Here is a 21,578-nt window from a genome sequence, read left to right as displayed (position 1 = left end):
AGTACATCAGAATTGAGTCGCCCTTCTCCATCTTAATATTTCTAAGTTTGTCTTTCAATGCCAGCTTCATGCGATCACTACTATTTTGAAATAGGTTTGTAAAGGCCTTCAACATAGCATATGGAGTTTCCTTTCCATGGATATTCAAGAAAATATGATCTCAAACTCCTTCTAGGATAATTATTCTCGCCTTTACCACACACTTTCTCCATTCTGCCAGATCCTATGCATCAGTTGTTGGAGGCTTAAGAATATCTATTAATTCTTTAATCCTGTTGTCTTCCAACACTGCCACCATCCTGTCCTTCCAAGCTATGTAATTTGAGTTTCCATCCAAGGCATACTCAAGTCTCAAACCATAGAAAGACATACTGTCGGCTCTAGAAAGACATATTGTCGGCTCTGAAGTATGAACTGCAAATTCGAATTCTCTCGCAAACACAAACTCATATTCTCCTCTTCTATAATGTCTTCAGCTTTGATACCATGTATTTTTTTACTGTAGATTCAAACAACTTATGTGATATGCTAAAACAAAAGACATTACTATATTCTACTCATCAGCAGAAGCAAAAATTGGTCGTTGAAAAAACTAAGCAGAAAAGGAAGAATTTCAATTGCACATGACATAATATTTTTCTGGGGAAAGAAACTGCTCAAAACCCTGACTATCTATATTGAATTAACCAAAAGATCTTAGAAGAAAATACAATGATTGTTCAACCTGAATAATCTCTGCACAAGTACAATCTATCTCGCTGCTTCACAAACCAACTCAAGCCAACACTTAGCCAAATCTGCTGCCTGCCAAGCCCCTACTTCCTTGTGCAATTCCTAAGCGAATTTTCCCATATTTAATTGGGAAAACCCTTCACCACAACTATGCAATCCATCATAGGCCTTCTACTGATTTCATGCACCATCTGTACAACTCAGAAAATTATACAACTGATAGTACATTGTCCGTAAACTCTAATCTCAATTGGGTCTTCATCTGAACTGACATGCATGAGCTATTTTGAGTGATTTATCAGTTATCTGATTGACCACTACATGTGAATTAAATACAATTTAATTCACTTGACCACTTAGTAGTTCCTCCAACAGTTAAAACTAATCTAACTGAATTTAACTCAGTTAAACTGAATTAAATAATTATAACTCAATAATAACTCAACTTGGGCCCCTAAAATTTAGGGATCACTCTAGATGACACTAGATAGACACCCAAATCAAATTTATTGATCCAACTAAGTCAACCTAACTTAGTTAACTGCTACAAGTTGCTATGAGAATATAATCACAGTTTAATTCCCAACTTAATTCAAGGATAAATTAAATTAGGATTTTTGTTGATGTTATTTTTAACATTTCTTGTTGCTATTTTCAACATCTTGCAAAAATTAGGATTGCCAATTTGGCCAAACTACTATATCTATGATACATTTAGATCCCTGGATTCCTGAAGTGCGGGTTTGTACTTACCACTAGATCACACAGAGGAAATCGCTGCAAATAGCTGTTTGCTCATTCCAAATTGTGTCCCCTTGTATTGTTTCAAGTCCCTTATACTTGAAAACATGATTAAGGTTCAACCTCTTTACTTGCTTGTCCTTCTTTTGATTGCCAGTCACAAGTTTATCGGGTCTAATGGAGGATTTGAAGTCATCCTAAAAGTACCTTCTCAGTTTGATTCTTTATGTACTAAGTGTTTCAAAACCCCATATATGTCTTGAATACCCTTTTCTTCTCTTGCTAAAAGGAGTGGGCTTCCTCTCTCATCTTTATTGTCATGATGAAAGGTATTTCTCCTTGGGAGGTCCTCGACTCTAATAGAGATTAATGACCTTTTTCAACTTAGGTTTGTATAAATACTTAGTGTCTAGATTAATTAATAAAGTCAGTCTAGGTACTAACTAAATTAATAAAGTCATTCAAACATACTCCCTTAGTTTTGGGAGTTATTATTGTTATTTTTGAAGCCATGTATTATAAGTTTTCTTATTTAATAAAACATACAATACATATTGCATGGTCTCTTGCTTGCAATCTATTTGATCAACATGGTATCTCGGTATTAGAGGTTCAGAGGCTATGTGATTGGAGATTCAAGGATATCTTTATAAAAAAGTTGATGAGGATACTAGTTAGATCAACAAGTTGGAGAGTTAGGAATTTGGATGTGTGTTATCATGTGAATCTACACCAATTGATTTAAGCAATAACTCTAAACAACTAATCATGTAACCATTACTATCTCTCTCTTTGGATTGGTGCTTTTCTAGTCTCGAGGGTTTGTCCCTAAACCCTATGTATGATTTTAACTAACACGTGAATCTACATAAAAATCCAATTAGATTAGCACACTAAACCGCCCTTGAGATGCCTAGAAGCACTCAAGAACAAGAGCCAATTCATGATTGAGTTGTTACAGTTGAGATCAAATTTGTTAAACTAAATCCAATAGTTTTTAGACAAATGAAATGAAGTGAATGTGTTCCTTAAGACAAAACAAGAGTTTAAAATAAGTATAGGGAAACGAAAACCAAAAACTTGGCAACACAATTGAACATATAATCAACAATGGGATTCAAATAGCTAATGACATAGCATAGTTGAATCTATTCAATGTGTTAATCAAGAGACTAAATCAGACTACAATGATCAACACATTACAAGTTATGTAAGTTCCATGGCGTGTTGTGGTGGAAGAAATTTGTTTGATCTTAGATGGAAGAACAATGAAAACAACCTTCTGTTGTAAGATGCCCAGAAAAATGTTTATCCCTTGCATAGATATCTCAACTCTTTATTTAAAGATTCCAAAAGAAAGGAACCACACCTTAGTTGTGCATGAGGGAAACATGATCAAAATGGACTAATAACTCTGCATGTAGTGCTAACTTTGAGGGACTTGTTTTTTTCTAAAAATAAATCACCAACAAGATGTAAACAAATTCTTCTCAAAACACCCATTCTCACTGATCTTGCTATCTAACATGTTAAAAATAAACCTGGGAATAAAGTGTTGTCTACTATTCCAAATCCTCAAAATATCCCAAAAGACACTAAGACATACCTCTGCAGGACTGTAGCATGCAAGCGATGGGATTACTGCTGCACAACTATCATACAAAAGTTGTCACCGTAACGTTTCTCTTCCACAATAACATTTTTGTTCAACAATCATAAGTCCCAAACCTTCTCTAAATCACTTCTCCATCACAAATTTATACAATGTCACATTAAAACCATGGAAAAACCCATGAAACAACATCATCAATGCATAAAATCCTAAACCAATTTGCTACTTTTTGTTTGGTATAACACACATGCATATGTTTGAAGGTCAAACATGCTCAATTAGGTAATTCTTCCTGTAATAGGTTGATGTTTACAAGCTGTGAACTCTAAAATATGCTAGAAATAACCCTATAACAGTTCTCCTAGATTAATTTTCAATAATAACCATAAAAATTACTGGAAACCCATCAATTTTTGTTATCCCTACTCCAGTTAATACATTGATCTTTGACATATGCTACTATTTTCTTCTTTTTTTATCAATGAAAGTGTTGAGTCCCTATAATACTAGTGATTACCCCATTACTATTGTAGTTGCATCCCTTATTAATATTGTTGTGCCCCTATTATCCCCATATTGTTATTATTGTGCCCCATAGAATACCTCTATTGTTATTTTTGTGGCTTTATATTATTACTGTTAGGTCGGCTGGGTTATATTGTGACTCCTTGGACTCCTATATATAGAAAGGAGGTTTTTTCATTTGAATCATCCAAGAATTGTTCATTTATGTAATGTAAAGGAGTTTGCCCCCTCGAAGAGGCTGAATTCTAAGGCGTTGATCTATCTTTTCTATCTTTTCTTGAGTTGGTTTCATAACATTTGGTATCAGAGATTTGGATTCTAGGATTTCGCTGCTCCAAATAGTTCATCGTGGAATTTTTGCTATAACTTTTTTCTGCGATGTTTCAAAAGCTAAAAAACAAAACCCATTTTAGAAGACATCACGTTGAACCTTGGGTCCGAATTTTAGAGCTTTTCGCGCTATATTTGCGGAGATAGGATCTGAGGGAGTTGGTCTTTTTGCAGACTCCTGAATTACATTCCAAACAGGTGACCTGGGGAAAATCGTCATAAATTTCTCTCTGAGAATCGGATTGAAATTTCGTAAGAAGTTTCAGAAAGAAGACAAACTGTAGTTTCTTGTAGATATTTTTTAGAGCCAAAGGTTGAAACAGTGACTCGTGGCATGTCATACAAGTTTGCTCTACTGAACTAGTCTATAATAAAGTCAATGTGAGAGATTTCGCATAACTCTTCCTTGGAGAATCCAATTTGCGTTAGACTGGTGGCATTGGAAAGAGGACACAGAGGGCTACTGCAAGTCTTAATTTTAGAACTAGATGATCAGAAAGTACAGCGATACATCAGAGGCAATATCGAGTTCCTACAAAGTGAAAAAAGGTGTGTAGATTTTTTTAAATTTTTACTTAAGCTTGGTTTGAAAATTTATTTTGAAGGAATTCAAAGGGCATAGTAGAGAATTATTATTGGTAACTGATGCCCCAAGGAAAGAAAATGTAAACACCTAGTAAGCAACCTGAAAGCTCTAGCATGACTCATGAAGAAGAGGAAGAAATTCTACATGATATATCAAAATTACAAGAACAAGTGCAACAAATGTCACTCTCATAAAAGCTAATAGAAGCTAAGATAAATAGCTTGGAATATAAGATAAAGGGTGTGAAAGCTAAGATGGACGATTTGAAGATAGATTTGAAGAGAGACATGGCAGATTTGAAGACAGATTTGACAAATTTTCTACAAGAAATACTTACTAATGGTGAAAAGGTAGTAAAGGAAACTTATGATGCGAACAAAAGAAATCTTAATTGTGATTTCCTAGACTCTAATGTGGGATCGAAGACCCACCATATTCCAAAAATTGATATGAGGAAGTTTGATGGCAAGGATACTGCAACATGGATATTACAAATGGAGCAATTTTTCAATCTCAATAATGTGCAAAACACACAAAAGGTACGTATTGCAACTTTATATTTGGAACCAAATCAGTTTGTATGGTATCAATGGCTTTTCTCTCATAAACAAATTATCACTTGGGCAATTTTTATGGAAGAACTGACAGCACATTATGAGGATACAAAAAGCAACACTTTTTTTCGCCAATTGATAAGTCTCAAACAAAAGGGTTCAATAATGGAGCACATTGAGGAGTTCCAAAAATTGAACATAAGGGTAAGAAAATATTCTAGAGGAGCATAGGATTGATGTGTTCATAGGGACTTTAAAGGATAATATCCAACATGATGTTTGCCTTTGGGAATCTGATTCATTAGAGAAGGCATTAAGGTTAGCAAGAAAAATGTAAAGCAAAATTATGGCAACCAGGAAGCATACCACTCACAACTATAAAGATGGAAGTGTTGTTGCCCCTAATCTTCCACAACCTATAAGGTTGACACCACAACAATTGGAAGAAAAAAGAGAAAAAGGGCTTTGTTACAGTTGTGATAGAAAATACACTAAAGGTCATAAGTGTGCTGAGAAGAAATTATTCTACATAGATTGCGAAGAGGAAGAAGAAAAGGAGCAAGAAAGGTCAAAAGAAGAGGATATACTCCAGGAACAAAGCCTAGATAAAGAAGAAATGAATCCAACCATATCTTGTAATGCATTGGCAGGAATTACCAATCCTCAAACCATCAAGATAGAAGGACAAATCAAGAAGAAAAAGGTAATAGTGTTGATTGATTCAGGAAGTACCCACAATTTTATTCATTGTAAGGTAGTAAAAGAATTGAATTGCTTCTTATATCCAGCACCAAAGTTTCATGTGATGGTTGAAAATGGAGGAACAATAAATTGCTCTGGAAAGTGCCATAATATCAAGCTATCGATGGGAGAATATGTATTGACTAGCCCAATGCTTTCCATTCCAATGGGAGGTGGTGATGTTGTACTAGGAGTCCAATGGCTACAATCCTTGGGTACAATAGCTTTTGATTTTCAAGAAATTTTCATCAAATTTTTTGTGGAAGGAAAGGAAGTTGAATTAAGGGGTATTGCAAGGAAACTGGAAAAGATAATCAGCTCTAACGGTATGACAAAGCTTCTGAAAAAGGAACAAATGGGTGTAATTACACAATTATGTTCGCTAGATGTTTCCACATTGCAATCATCTATTTCTCCAGATCTCCAAAAAGTCTTGTACAATCATTCCAAGGTATTTGAGACTCCCAAAGGGCTCCCACCTATTCGTGATCATGATCATGCTATTCATCTGATTCCAGGAAGTGTTCCTCCAAACATCAGGCCGTACAAATATCCCTATGCCCAAAAGAGTGAAATTGAACGTATGGTTGCAGAAATGCTAGAGGCTGGTATAATTCAACCGAGTCAAATTTCTTTCTCTGCTCCAGTAGTATTAGTGCACAAGAAGGATGGATCATGGCGCATGTGTCCGGATTATAGGGAGCTCAAAAAGCTCACTATTAAAGATAAGTTTCCCATTCTCGTCATTGATGAATTACTGGATGAATCGTATGGATCAATATACTTCACCAAGTTGGATCTTCGATCAGGATATCATCAAATCAGAATGAAGACTAAAGACATTCCGAAAATAGAATTTAGAACTCATGAGGGTCATTATTAATTTTTGGTCATGCCTTTTGGCCTTACCAATGCATCTTCAACATTTCAAGGTTTGATGAATTCCATTTTCAAACCATTCCTTAGAAAATTTGTGTTAGTATTTTTTGATGATACACTAATCTACAACAAGTCTTGGAAGGTTCATGTTGAACATGTTGGCAGGGTGCTACAACTATTGGAGGAGAAACAATTATATGCAAAAGGATCCAAATGTTTCTTTGGAGTACAAGATGTGGAATATCTCGGTCATATTATATCTCATGAAGGAGTTAAGGTAGACCCTAGCAAAATTAAAGCCATTAAGGAATGGAAAATCCCCACATCCATAAAGCATCTGCGAGGATTTCTCGGGTTGGCAGGGTATTATCGCAAGTTTGTTAAGAATTATGGGAGAATAATAGCACCTCTAACAACATTATTGAAGAAAGATTCATTTTCATGGACTCCAGAAGCAACAAAGGCCTTCGAACATCTTAAAGAAGCAATGTGCCAAACACCGGTCTTAGCTACACCGGACTTCACAAAAACCTTTATTATGGAATGTGATGCTTCAGGAAATGGAATTGGTGCTATTTTAATGCAAGATGAAAGACCCATTGCTTTTGAAAGTCGTCCAATCAAGGGAAAGTTTGTACACAAAGCTATTTATGAGAAGGAAATGTTGGCAATACTCCATGCACTTAAGAAATGGTGACCCTACCTAATGGGAAGACACTTCAAGGTAAAAACAGGTCATGATAGCCTTAAATATTTTTTAGAACAAAGATTATCCTCTGAAGAGCAACAAAAGTGGGTCACAAAGATGTTGGGTTATGACTTTGAAATCATCTACAAAAAGGGGAAGCAAAATGTGGTGGCAGATGCACTCTCAAGAAAGGATGAGGATGTGGAAGCATTGTTGTGTGCCATTTATATTATCCAACCAAATTGGATAAACGAAGCAAGGGAGGAATAGAAGAATGACAAAGAAGTGTGGTCCCTTATTTGAAATTTACAACAATATTCCAGTACGTCTGATACATTTAGCTGGCAAAATGATTCTTTATGGTACAAAGATCGCTTTTACCTCTGTAAGAATTCCCAACTAAAACAAAAGATTCTTATGGAATTGCACACTTCTCCTTAGGAGGGCACTCAGGATTTTTAAAAACTTACCACAGTGTTAAGAAGGAATTTTTTTGGGATGGCCTTAAATCAGATATTCAAAAATTTGTGGCGGAATGTTTGGTTTGCCAACAAAATAAAGTTGAAACAATTAAGACACCAGGTCTATTACAACCTTTATCCATTCTAAGCCAATGTTGGAGGAGATTCCAATGGATTTTATCACATTTTTACCCAAGTCTGAGGGAAAGAGTGTCATCATGGTGGTAGTTGACAGACTTACCAAGTATGCACTTTTGTGCATTATCACATCCATTTAAATCCAGTACAGTTTCTACTGTATTTATGGAAACAATTCAAAAGCTACATGGAAACCCAAAGATTATTGTAGGTGACAGAGATCCCATTTTCACTGGAAATTTTTGGACAGAATTATTTTCTTGTCTTGGTACTCAGTTAGGTCATAGCTCATCTTATCATCCTCAATCTGATGGGAAAACTGAGATAGTAAACAAATGTTTGGAAGGATATCTTCGTTGCTTTGTATCCGATAAACAGACACAATGGGTCAAAAGGTTTCCTCTGGCTGAATGGTGGTATAACACTTCCTTCCATACAGCAACAAAAATGACCCCATTTATGGCACTTTATGGATATCAGCCACCATCCATCACATCATATTTAAGAGAAAATTCTAAGGTTCAAGCAGTAGAACATCACATCGAACATCAACAACAAGTCCTCCAACTCTTAAAGGATAACCTTGTGTTGGCACAGAATAGAATGAAACAATAGGCAGATCAACATCATAGCGAAAGAAGTTTTGATGTAGGTGATTGGGTATTCTTACGGCTACAACCATATAAGCAAATGTCCCTCAAGCAAGCTAAGAAGGATAATAAATTATCACCAAAGTATTATGGTCCATACAAGGTGTTTCAAAAGATTGGTACTATGGCATACAAATTGGAGCTTCCTGCAACTTCTCGATTGCACCCAGTTTTCCATGTTTCATGTTTAAAGAAGGTTATAGGCGACGATCTCCTAGTTCAAACAATATTGCCATAACTTGACGAGGAAGGAAAAATTATATTGGAACCGGAAGAGTCATAGAAGCAAGAACTCGACAGCTACGAAATTGATCAATTTCGGAGTATCTTATCAAGTGAAAGAACTTATCCGCTGAATATTCCACATGGGAGGATGAGAATTTTATACATAAGCATCCAAAACTACTCAAGCGTTGAGGACAACACTTTTTTGAAGGAGAGGAGCATGTTGGGTCCCTATAATACTAGTGATTACCCCATTACTATTGTAGTTGCATCCCTGAATTAATATTGTTGTGCCCCTATTATCCCCATATTGTTATTACTGTGCCCCATAGAATCCCTCTATTGTTATTTTTGTGGCTTTATATTATTATTGTTAGGTCGGATGGGTTATATTGTGACTCCTTAGACTCCTATATATAGAAAGGAGGTTTTGTCATTTGAATCATCCAAGAATTGTTCAGTTATGTAATGTAAAGGAGGTTTCCCCCTCGAAGAGGCTGAATTCTAAGGTGTTGATCTTTCTTTTCTATCTTTTCTTGAGTTGGTTTCATAATAGGCATGCCTAGATCAGATTTGTTGGAAAAATTAGATTAGGGTAGCATATCATTAATCGTTTCCATCCATAACAATTATTTTCTAAGTTGAACGAAATGCCAACTGAAACATCATATATATATATATATATATATATATATATATATATATATATATAGATAGATATAGATATAGATATATATATATATCTATATATATATATATATATATATATATATATATATATATATATATATATATATATATATATATATATATATATATATATATATAAAGTTATAAATACGTGAATAACACATTATCTTGCAATTAAAAAGGGAATAAGACCCATATATGAAAATTTAGAAGGAAAACCAAGTCTATATTAGCTCTCATAGATGATTACATGATGGTCAAGTTTCGGCCGAGTTTCAGAGTTTCGGGTACAGGTATGGCCCGAAACGTCGGGTTCCAAGAAGTTTTGTGCAACATAGCCCTAAATAGTCAACAATCAAGGTTTTGTCCAAACCAAATAGATTTCTTGGAAAAGTAGCTATCTCCTCAGGGGAGTCTCCAAATTTCTTTAGATTAACAAGGAATTCAATGCTCTTTGGAAACAACCAAGCAATGGAAAACTCTTTGAAACAACACAATGTAACCCTAGGAGCTTTGGAAACAACCTATCACATACCTGGGTCACCTTCAACTCCTTGAGAAACTATGCCTAGAAAGGAAATGTAGCCCTTAGCGTGAGGTTTACCCCTTCCCATTGCTCCTTACTACACCCATTCCAAGTTACCAACCCAACAATAGAGGTGAACTCTCTCAATAGATACCACGTTTCATTCATAAACTGGAAGTTTCTATCAGTGAAAGCTAGCAAATTTGGACAACTGAGGGATACTGAGCACACACCAAAATGGTTATAGGCTTGGAGCCTAACAAAGAATGGTATCTTCCTCAGGAAATGAGCTATGGTATTAGCCTAAGCAATGGAAAACTCTTTGAAACAAAGGGATTATTCTTAAAATACATAAAATCTAGCCTATGTAATGACATGTAACTCAGTTGAAGCGCAAGTTCACAATGAGCGCCTTGGATTTTTCGAAAGCAGCTAAAAACAAAATGGAAAATCCTTTATAAAAAAGGGCTTTTCTTACAAATACAATGAGGCTAATGTGAATAATGGAATTTAGCTTGGTTGAGGCACTAAACAGTGTAAATTTATCAATAATAGAATATATAAGCATGAATCATAAGTTCCAAGGGTCATTTGAGAGTTCAAGCTGAAATTATTGCACGAACACAAACCCTTAATAAATAAATTAATATTCCAAAATTTCTAGGATTGGAACTTTATAGAGAAACACAGAAATATCAATCTTATGAACCCTGCACCATTTTTCCCAATTCATTCAATAGATGACAAATTTTAATGTTCTAAAATAAAAAAATTCAGTGCAAGGGGAAGAAAACCTCTATGGTCCCATCCCCCTTATGACCCCCCCATGCGTGGGGCTAGTCGTGGAAAGAATATAAAACACACCCAACATGGTATGGAATGCCATGATAAATCATGAATTCATCATGACAAACTGTGCTCTGCATTTTTGGACCCTATATTAGGTGGGCGGACCTACCTATGGTTTTGTGCATTTATCTCGCACATGGTGTTTTGTAGATCTGGTCAAGGGAACTACGGTTATGTTCTAATCCATGGTTAATGGATTGGGGTTTATGGATGCTTCGACATGTATATATATATATATATATATATATGTATGTATGTATGTATGTATGTATGTATGTATGTATGTATGTATGTATGTATGTATTAAACATTGAAAGGAAAATAATGAAAAATTAATCTGGTAATCTTGGTTTTGGGATCCAGGGGAAAATCTCTATGTATATTTATTTTATGTTTTATGTTCTTGCCATTGTTTATTTTCTGTTTTAAATAATTCGTTTGCAGGTAATTTCTTTGCAAGGTTAAAACCTACAGGGAGGAGTCAAGAATACAAAACTCTTTCATAATTATGCAACGAAGTGCTAAGGAGAGCTCCATACTATTAATTCAGGATATTAATAGTAATATCTTATCTACTCTTCTTAACATCCTGGATGAGGCATTCTGATATTTTTGCAATCGATACATAGCTAGAGAAAAGGTGGATATTGTGCAACAGATGGGGGTCGTTGATTCATATATGACTATGTTTGATGCTGAAACAAATACTATGATATTTTAGCCCATTACAATGGAAGAACTACATGCTACGATGAAATCTTTTTCTCGTGATAAAAGCCATGGGCTTGATGGCTGGCCCATTGAATTACTTTTACACTTCCATGATATTATGGGCATTGATATATTGGCTGTTGCAAAATAATCTCGAAAGATTGGTTATATCCTTAGTGATATTAATTCCACTTTCATTACATTGATTCATAAGGTTTCACATGCATCAACTTTTGTTGATTACATGCATATCCCTCTTTGCAACACCTTATACAAAATGATTTCCAAAATCATTGCTAATAGGTTGAAACCTACATTGTCGAATGGTATCGCCCATGAAAAATTTGGGTTTCTTCGTCAAAGACAAATTCAAGATGTGTTTTCTATTGCACATGAGACTATACATACTATCAAATATAAGAATCTTGAGGAGATTATTATGAAGTTGGACCTACAGAAAGCTTTTGATTGTGTATATTGGACATTTCTTTGGTTGGTCCTACACAAAATTGGCATTTCATTTCAAGTTTCAAAATGTATCATGGCCTGTGTATCTACTGCAAACTTTTCCGTATTAGTTAATGGACTTCCTACTAAATTATGTTCTTCCTCTCGGGGTCTCCGAAAAGGATGTGCCTTATCACCCCTTCTTTTCATTCTTGTTATTGAGGGGCTTAGCATTTTTATCTTGCAAACACATATGGACGAGTCATTGACATGTATCTTTTTCACTAAACAAGTCAAGGTTACTCATCTTACTTTTGTCGATGATGTGTTACTATTTGGTAGATTATCTTGTTCTACAATGGAGATGCATTTATGGTATTATTGACCTCTTTGGAATGCCCTTTGGACTCCTTATGATTAATACTAAATCTCATATGGTTTTTTCTCACCCAAATGATGCATTGGTACTAGAGATTTCTTATATTTTTGGTGTTATCTACCCTACATTGAATGCGAGTTTTAAATATCTTGGATTTATGCTCAAATCTAATTGTTATGGAATTAAGGACTGGATCTAGCTTATATATAAATTCCACCGTAAACTTTTATCATGGGAACACAGGTGGCTCTCCATGGGAGGCAGGTTTGCTCTAGTTCGAGCATTCCTATAGAGCATCTTTACACCATGCTCTATAGGAATTTCGAGGAGAATTGAAACCAATGCTGTAAGACATGAAACTTCATTTGGCTCGGAAACAATTACACCATGATCGAATGAAGTAGAGATTTGCATAAACCCAACACGAAGATCTTTTAAACAAAACTCACGGAATTCTATTTCGAGAGACTCGGCGACGAACAAACAGGCATATATCCGTCTATGTGGTATTGTGAAATGACAAAATTATTTATGAATGCTTCTCTTCGTCACGCGTTACATGTGAATGTACATTGCTTTCGAGCATCCGTTTACTTAGTTAATTTTTGGTCACACTTTTTTTTCTGAAATAACGAACTTCTCTAATGATTCTGTTGGACACACATTACTTGTGGGTTGTATTTTTGACTGACGTTCTATTTTTGACCGATTCTATGTGTGTACATTTACTTATAGTTAATTTTTGGTCACTCTTTTTGTGAAATAACGAGCTTATTTGTCGAGCATGATTCTCTGGACACACGTTATTTGTGGGGTTCTATTTTTGACCGATTCTCTATGTGCCGCACAGTTACAACAGAAGCAACAAAACATTTTTTTCACGATTTTGTTTCACGGTATTGCGTTTACCGTATATCGTACCGTGATATGTTTTCAACTCGAGTTAGTTTATTCTCAATATACTTAAAAACGTAAAATGTGGCCAGTGGGTCAAAACGGAAATTCTATGAAGCCGTGCTGAACGGATTAATATATATATATATATATATATATATATATACCCTAAACAATATAGAATCCACTTAGCATAAAAATATCGTCCATGAACATATAAATAGGCCATAAACAATATATTATTCACTTAGCATAAAAATATCATCCCATCATTGTTCAAAAGATAATTTCTGAAAAATGGATTACAGAGAACATTTGAAAACACATATTTTATTCATTTGAGATATTTTATAATATATATTTCGATGACCATAGACTTTGGCATTTCTTTTATTTTCTTATTAATTCGGAAGAGGAGATTGGATATTTTCTTCACACCAAATATTCTAAAAATATATATTAGACACGTGATGAAATTGTGCAATTTTCTAAAATATTGAAAAATAGGTTTTATATATATAAAAAAAATATGTTGGCGCTACGTCTATTGGAAAATTAAAAATTATGGGCTGACGCCCCTTGGCGCATTGCAAACTTTGATCCCAAAATTGATCTTGTGACCTCTCATCTGGCCAGACCCCTACTTGACGGATTGCGCTAACCCGGATTTAAAAAATATGTTATATATATATATAATTGGAATTTCACATTTTATAGTTAATTATGTTATTTTTATTAATCACTTTAAATTTTATGTTATTTTTGTTATTTTTATTAATCATTTTAAAATTTAAGTATAGTTATGTTATTATTTTTATTTTCACGAGTATTATTGAAATAATGTAAAATCTCTTTAAAGTTTTTAGGGTTCATATTCAAGTAATTATTGACATTGTTGAAATTTTATACTTTAAAAACACTTTTTAAAGATAGTTATATTGTTTTTATTTTTATTGATCTTATTAGGTTATTGATTTCATTGATATTTTTAATGGAAAATGTAGTTGAAGTAATATGGAAAATATTTTCATTAATAATTGAGTATATAATTTTATAGACTCAAAATGTATATGAATGAATGTTAAAGTTTTCTATAAGATTAAAAATATGAGCATCCATATATCTATGTTTGGAAAATTTAAGACATTTCCAGTTCTTATTCTTCTCATTTTCTAATAGTTCTTATTCTTTTTAAAGATAGTTATATTGTTTTTATTTTTATTGATCTTATTAGGTTATTGATTTCATTGATTTTTTTAATGGAAAATGTAGTTAAAGTAATATGGAAAATATTTTCATTAATAATTGAGTATATAATTTTATAGACTCAAAAAGTATATGAATGAATGTTAAAGTTTTCTATAAAATTAAAAATATGAGCATCCATATATCTATGTTTGGCAAATCTAAAACATTTCCTAATAGTTCTTATTCTTCTCATTTGGTGGATGCGTTGATGATGAAACAAACCAAATCCACTTCAATTTGTAATTTAAACAAGGAAATGATATCGAGCATTAATGAAAACGGAAGATTTAGAGTACAGTTTGGTAGTTAGGTGAGATTAGGTAGTGCCACTAACTAAGCCACAAACAAAAAGGGGTCAACTTCTTTGTATCTATTGAGTTCATTGTAAAGAAAAACATATATTTTACATAATTCAATTTCACCTTTTCATGTCTAAATCTTTTTTGTATGCTTAAAATTTTAACATGATATTAGACACAAAAGATAGCAAAGTTGGCTTTCATTCATTTAGACAAAAATTTCAGATGTTAGTATTATTTTGTTTTTTAAAATTCAATATGTTTTCAAAATCAATGCATAACATCTAGAATAGTGTTGGAGTCCATGATTCTATTCAAATGCAACAAAATTTTGCAACCATTCTCCTTAATTCAACCCCAAATGAAGACAAATTGCCCACAAGAAACACAACAAAGTAGGAAAGGCCACCTTTTGAGAAGGAACTTAGAGTGAATGATAGACTTAATGGAATATAGAAGATGCATAGGTCAAAGGGAAATATCTAAAGGAATTCAAGATTAATGTTATCAATGATTATATATGTCTATTATTCATTCAAGTACAGATATTTATTTTATTTAGTTTCAAAAATCAAGAACACAGACAATGGAAAACTTTTTAGATTCACAAGTGTTCATACATAAATAATCTAAGTATAAAGAGAATAGAGAGAGATAATTTATTTTAGTAGTCCTCTAAACATATATGGATTTTATTTCTTTATAGCATGGAAATATATATTTCTTTCCAATAGGTGACATATTGGTTGCATAACAAGCCTTTCAATAATATTTTCAGATAGCTTTCAAAAAGGTACATGTTTTTGAGATTTATGCTAAAACCTAGTGAGACTAAGGGGGATATTATGAATATCAATGGCAAAATTAAATAATGAATTTTTAATTTGAGTGATTAAATTTTAAAATACCAAAGAATTAATGAAGGCATAATTACTCATGGATTATCATCCAAATGATTCATGAATTTGGGAATTGCACTCGTTCAAGAATTAAATAAATTAAGGAATTTGGAAATTAGGGAAATCAAAGAGTTCGTTTGATTCAAGAGTTTAGGAATTTCATGGTTAATTTTTGTATGAGCGATGAGACAATTTGATTGAGTGCCTATATAATCCAAACAATACAAAAGTGAAGTTAATTAAGTTTTCAATTTATTATTGGTCAACATGTATGGATTTGTAATTAAAGGGAATAAAAAATTGTATTTCTCATGAGTGGATGGTGTTAGATTAATAAAATTCAATAACAATAATAGCTAGTAATTGCAGTAAATGTTGCAAAGGAAACGTGGTAAGCCAATAGTATATTGCACTAATTAATGCTTCTTTGATGACTGTTGAAAGACAAAAAAATATCAACAAAAGGTAAGGACCATGTTACAATGAAATTTTACTGCAATATTGCTTCCTTGAGCCTTACAAATCATGAGGCCTATGTTGAAGTTAAAGAACTTATCTAATTATGCCAACAAGAATGCCTTGTAAATAAAGAAATAGATCGTGATTTTATAACTTCGAAATCAGAGGTAGTTTTGATCCAACTCCTCCACATTTCTTCTTGATCACTTCCTCCTCCTATAGGAACCTTAATCAGTACAAAGAAATTTTTTATAGTTTGAAACATGTGTCTACAAAGGACTGTAACAATTTTGTAAATAAATTTTGGATTTCTATGTGAATTCAGATCTACCCTTGAATAAAATTGCACATATCTGCAACCTAGAAATTGAACCCAAGAATATCATCAACTACACCTCTTCTTGAGAAAATTGTTTGTGTTTCTCTTCTGACTATTGAGTTGCCTATGTATTATTTCCTTCATGATCCTTGAAACTATTCAAAAGATCACAATGTTTTTTACCACTAATCTCCTTGGTGTTTTCCAAGTTCTTTCTTTAATCCAATAAATTATTCTTAAAAACCCATGTCATGGAGTTAAAAAGAATGTAGAGATCATTCAACAACATTTAAAACATTTTATCTTGAAAATCAAGAGTGGTCCATAAGCACCACAATGAAAATACTATTTTTTACATCAGAAGACCACACCTCACCTTGGTTTAAGAATTCACCCTAAAATTTATATAACCTACTAGTCTATCTAATTGGTTAAAACATGAAAGAGTTATTGTGAATTTCACATTTTAGACAAGAAACATAATGATAATTTTGACAAAAAAAGTTGGATGAAGAAAAAAAATGCATGTGGAAATTGCACATAGTGACCTTTGTGGTCCCATGAGAATTCAATGATTGGAAAGTTCAAATTATTTTATGAGATCCATCAATGCCCTTTGAAGAAAATTTTGGTTTTTCTTTCTCAAGTATAAGTCATTAGCTTTGAAGTCAAACCCATATTATTATACATCATAAAATTAAACAGATATTAGCTCAAAACATGCATAATATCCAAACCCTTCTCAAAACATTTTGAAGCTAAAGAAAATCTGTAATCCGATAGTTTACAGTCAATGAATCAGTTGTCCCATGTGAACCCATGAAAATGTACGCTAGCAGTGACGTCATGGATATGGAACACATAATTTGGTGCATTTTAGGGCTCACAAGACATTTAGAGTGAATATAAAGTCCAACACACTTAATCTAAACTCATAATATATAAAAGGTCTCTCTAGAGATTCACATTAATTACTAACTAAGTAGACACTCCAAATGCACAAAATATCAATAGAAGCTCAAATAACGATCACCTTTACCAATCAACTTGAACAAGGATTGCCTTTTTTCTGAAATAAAAAAAGACAAAATGTCAGCATTTAAAGAAATTTCTCCAAAGAGAGATGAAAAAAGATACATCTCCAAATCATGAGAGAATTGATTTCCCACCAGTGCCAAGATATCGGTCACTTTTTATGTGCCTCCTTGTTGATTGAACTCGTGGAAACAATCTTTGAGTCCTCAGTGATACAAAATTGAGTTTCCCATTAGGAGTTGCTTGAAGATAATGTCTCCATAATATAGGAGTTTCCTTCTCCTGAACATCTGGACTAGACCTTGGAGAATGACCATGAAGCTTTTCTTTTTCTGACTCAGTATAATCATGTAACTTGTAATCAGTGGACTACCTTGATAAGCATGTTCAGTATTCTTAGTTTTAACATATCCAAATGAACTTCATCTTGTGGGTTCCTCATTCTATAATGCTATTTCACCTATATGCCCACCTTAATAGTAATTTACACCTAATAATAGCAGCATTACAAGTTATATAAAAAAAAACATCTAAATTCCCTTACCCTTGAAAAAGCATCCTCAATTCTTGTACCACCCACATCGGCATCCACTCTAAACATCCTAGGTTATTCTTAATTGATCAAGTGTATAAATCTTTTAGGGTGGTGTTCTATGTGCACTGAAATACATGTGAGGTCCAGCACTATGTATGGGGGTTCATTGTTGTCTCAACTTACTTTGTGTACATGTAAATACTCAGTGCTAAAACATTTTTCATATAACTACTCACTTTCTTAGAGGAAAATTTGAACAAGCTATGTGAACTTTAAACCATTTAGATCTTCAACTTCTATTGTTCTTTTTCCTTGTTTACTATCAATCCTCATTCTAAAGTTGTAAAACATATTTCATATAACTACTTGTTTAGAGGCCAAACTCAACCTACTATATAAACTATTCAAATCTTCAACATTTATTAATTTTTCGTCCTTTTTCTATATACAATACATCACAACATCACATGCACTTCATCATCAACTTCTCCTTGCCTGGCAAGGAAGCATAGAATTTTCTTGATTTATATCTTTCTATCTCCTTGTTTCCATTGTGAGGTGATGAGAGTTTAGACTGAATTGAAAGTTTATGTGTCATTCATGTATGCATATTTTCTTATCTTGAGAATATGTTGTTCTATGTTATCTTTTTTGTAGGTACTCTTTTTGCCAACCTGAAGTATCTAATTAAGATTGTATTATAATGAACTTAACTTTTGTAAAAATCCTACTTCCATATTGATAAGGGTTTTATATGGATGTTGTTAATCATTTTATGTTGATTTGATTTCATACTCACTGAGTATGATTTTTTCTTTATGGGTTCTTGACCTATTAAAGATTGTTTAATCTACTAAGTTTTCATTGTATTTCTACGTGTCTTAAAAGGCACTAATTTATATTTTAGTATTTGATATGAATTTGGTCTCTTTCGTTCTTTGTGCAGATAGTAAAAAATATATGGAGTGGTGGCTTTCATCACTTCAAGAGTAGTAAAAACAAGGCTATTAAGAAAAGTAATCCAATACCGAGAGAGATTTGGTAGCAGTTGTGGAATTAACAAACATGTCTTGCTCTATGGTGTTGGCTACTGGGCATAGCTTTCTTGATCTTGTATAGAAGAAAGTAAATTTGCATTTATTTTATACTACATTAACTGTGAAATTTCCAACGTTCAGGGAACACTTGCCATCACATTTGTAGAGAAAATTACAATAGAGCATCACACTTTTCTTATCAGATCTAAATTCTCCTATATGCAATATCTACCTTATGCCTCATAGTTTAAATTTGTGAAAAAAGTGGAGTATCAAGGTGCAAACTAGAATAAGAATCTTGTTTGGGACTTGAAATAGATTCATTCTTGGCACAACTAGAATAAATCTTAATAAAAAAACTCACTGTACTTTAAATTTTTAAAATAAATATCTTAAAAATTAGAATACTAGTTTAATACATTTTATGCAATTACACATTTAACAATATTCATTTATATAAAAAAAATACAAATTATTACTTTAAATAAAAATAGTACAAAGAATCACATTAATTACCATGCCCCTCGTTTACCTTCCTCTTATTACTTTTTAAATACCAAATGTTTGTATGTTATTCTTAATCACATAGTGCCAATTTTGTAAAATTATAATCTACGTGTCTCACATTTTACAACTTTGGTTTTTGCGAAAATGAGGAGTGAGTGGGTTTTCTTTTCTAAGATTTGTTTGAAATTACAACTTTGGTTTTTGCGAAAATGAGGAGTGAGTGGGTTTTCTTTTCTAAGATTTGTTTGAAATTCAAAAATAAAAAAAATTATAAAAGTTAAAATTATGCAACAAAAACTTTGTTTGAAATATCAGAATAAAAAATTAAATAAGTTGAATATCATATAATAGGAAAATTGTTTATGATTATAAAGTAAAAACCATGTATCATATGACTTAGAAATTATTTCTTTTAAAAAGTAAATCATTTTTAATCTTTTAAGTTTGGCATAGTATTATTCATATATTACCACCCACTAAATGAGCTACGGTCAAAATCGAACTCACGCACCACTCTTCGTATTAATTCACTCCACAATATCGGCTTTTATAAGTGATCATTAATTGGATCAATAGGTACAATGTTGCCTTCCTATAAACATAGTGTAGTGGGGACAAACAAGAAAAAAAAAACAATTCCCTAATTAAAAAATAGTTCTATAATAGTTCTCTAATTAACATAGTTCTCTAATTAACACACTGCAGGGGCTTAGACTAAGAAAAAATAAGCATTAAAAATCATACAGAAATGTTAGGGTGAGGAATTATGACATTTATCCAAAAAATTAAGGCGATAAATGCCTATCCTAAGCATCATAGATATGCAAAGTTTCACATTCAAAGCTGAATATAATCAAAAACTTAATATATCAAAAGGCTTTGCTTGGCATATTTCCATAAATATAATTGGTTCCACTTTCAAGAATTGCTTTCCCATTTTCTAAATTGAGTTTAAATCATAAAAACATCTAATGACACAAAAAATTGTGTGATCCACCTGTTTGTTTCTGTAGTTTACAGAGTCATAATGGCTATGAAAGAAACATCTATTACATGAAAATGATCATTGATGCATCCCAATTAAACACACTGAGACTCTCTAAGAAGTCGGAATAAGTATTTCCATGAAAGTAAACAAAAAAAATACTCAGTAACGATGGATGGTTCCCTTCATAACATCTATTGCCCAAAACTTTTCATAATTCTTGGTATTAATACTCATGAAACCAGATATAGAATTGATAAATAGAGAAATCCAACAATACATATTTCCACTGACATATATCTTTCTATCAAGATTTTTCATCCAAAAATTCAAGATTCCTCATCACGTGCTTGCACTGTTAGCATTGAGTTCCATGGAAATGTTGTCTACTACATTCAAGTATTTCTAATACATTGTTCAACGTATTGAAACTCACTCCCATAAAATTGGATATTATCCTCGTCTCCACTAGTGGCGAGAATTCTTAAAGAAATGCATCTATAATAGAATAACCTTAGGAACAAATCAGCCAACACAAAAATCAGATTTGGAACTAGCCATAGGCGTAGATCACATATCCCTTGTCAAAATTAACTTCTAATCATTGAAATATCTGGGGCATCAAGTGTCTTTCAACTCTTCTTCGGTCCACATATGCCAATTACCAACACAGATCAGCTTCAACCCCAGAAAATACTCTAGATTATGTTGAGCATGGGCATTAACACAAGTGCTAAGTACCATTAAAACTGTAATTTGATTTTTACTAGGGTCTGAAACACATCAAACTGATAATTATAATAGCGAGTACAACATACTTGAATAAAATTGCATCACTATTTTTTTACACTGAAAATTGGAAATACAAGAAGCTTCAAATTTGAATTGTAGTCACTC

Source organism: Pinus tabuliformis, chromosome Q (genome assembly GCF_031772625.1).
Source record: "Pinus tabuliformis cultivar Carrire ecotype Pingquan chromosome Q, CPIR1, whole genome shotgun sequence".
Classification (NCBI taxonomy): Eukaryota; Viridiplantae; Streptophyta; class Pinopsida; order Pinales; family Pinaceae; genus Pinus; species Pinus tabuliformis.
Note: the sequence above shows the minus strand (reverse complement) of the source record.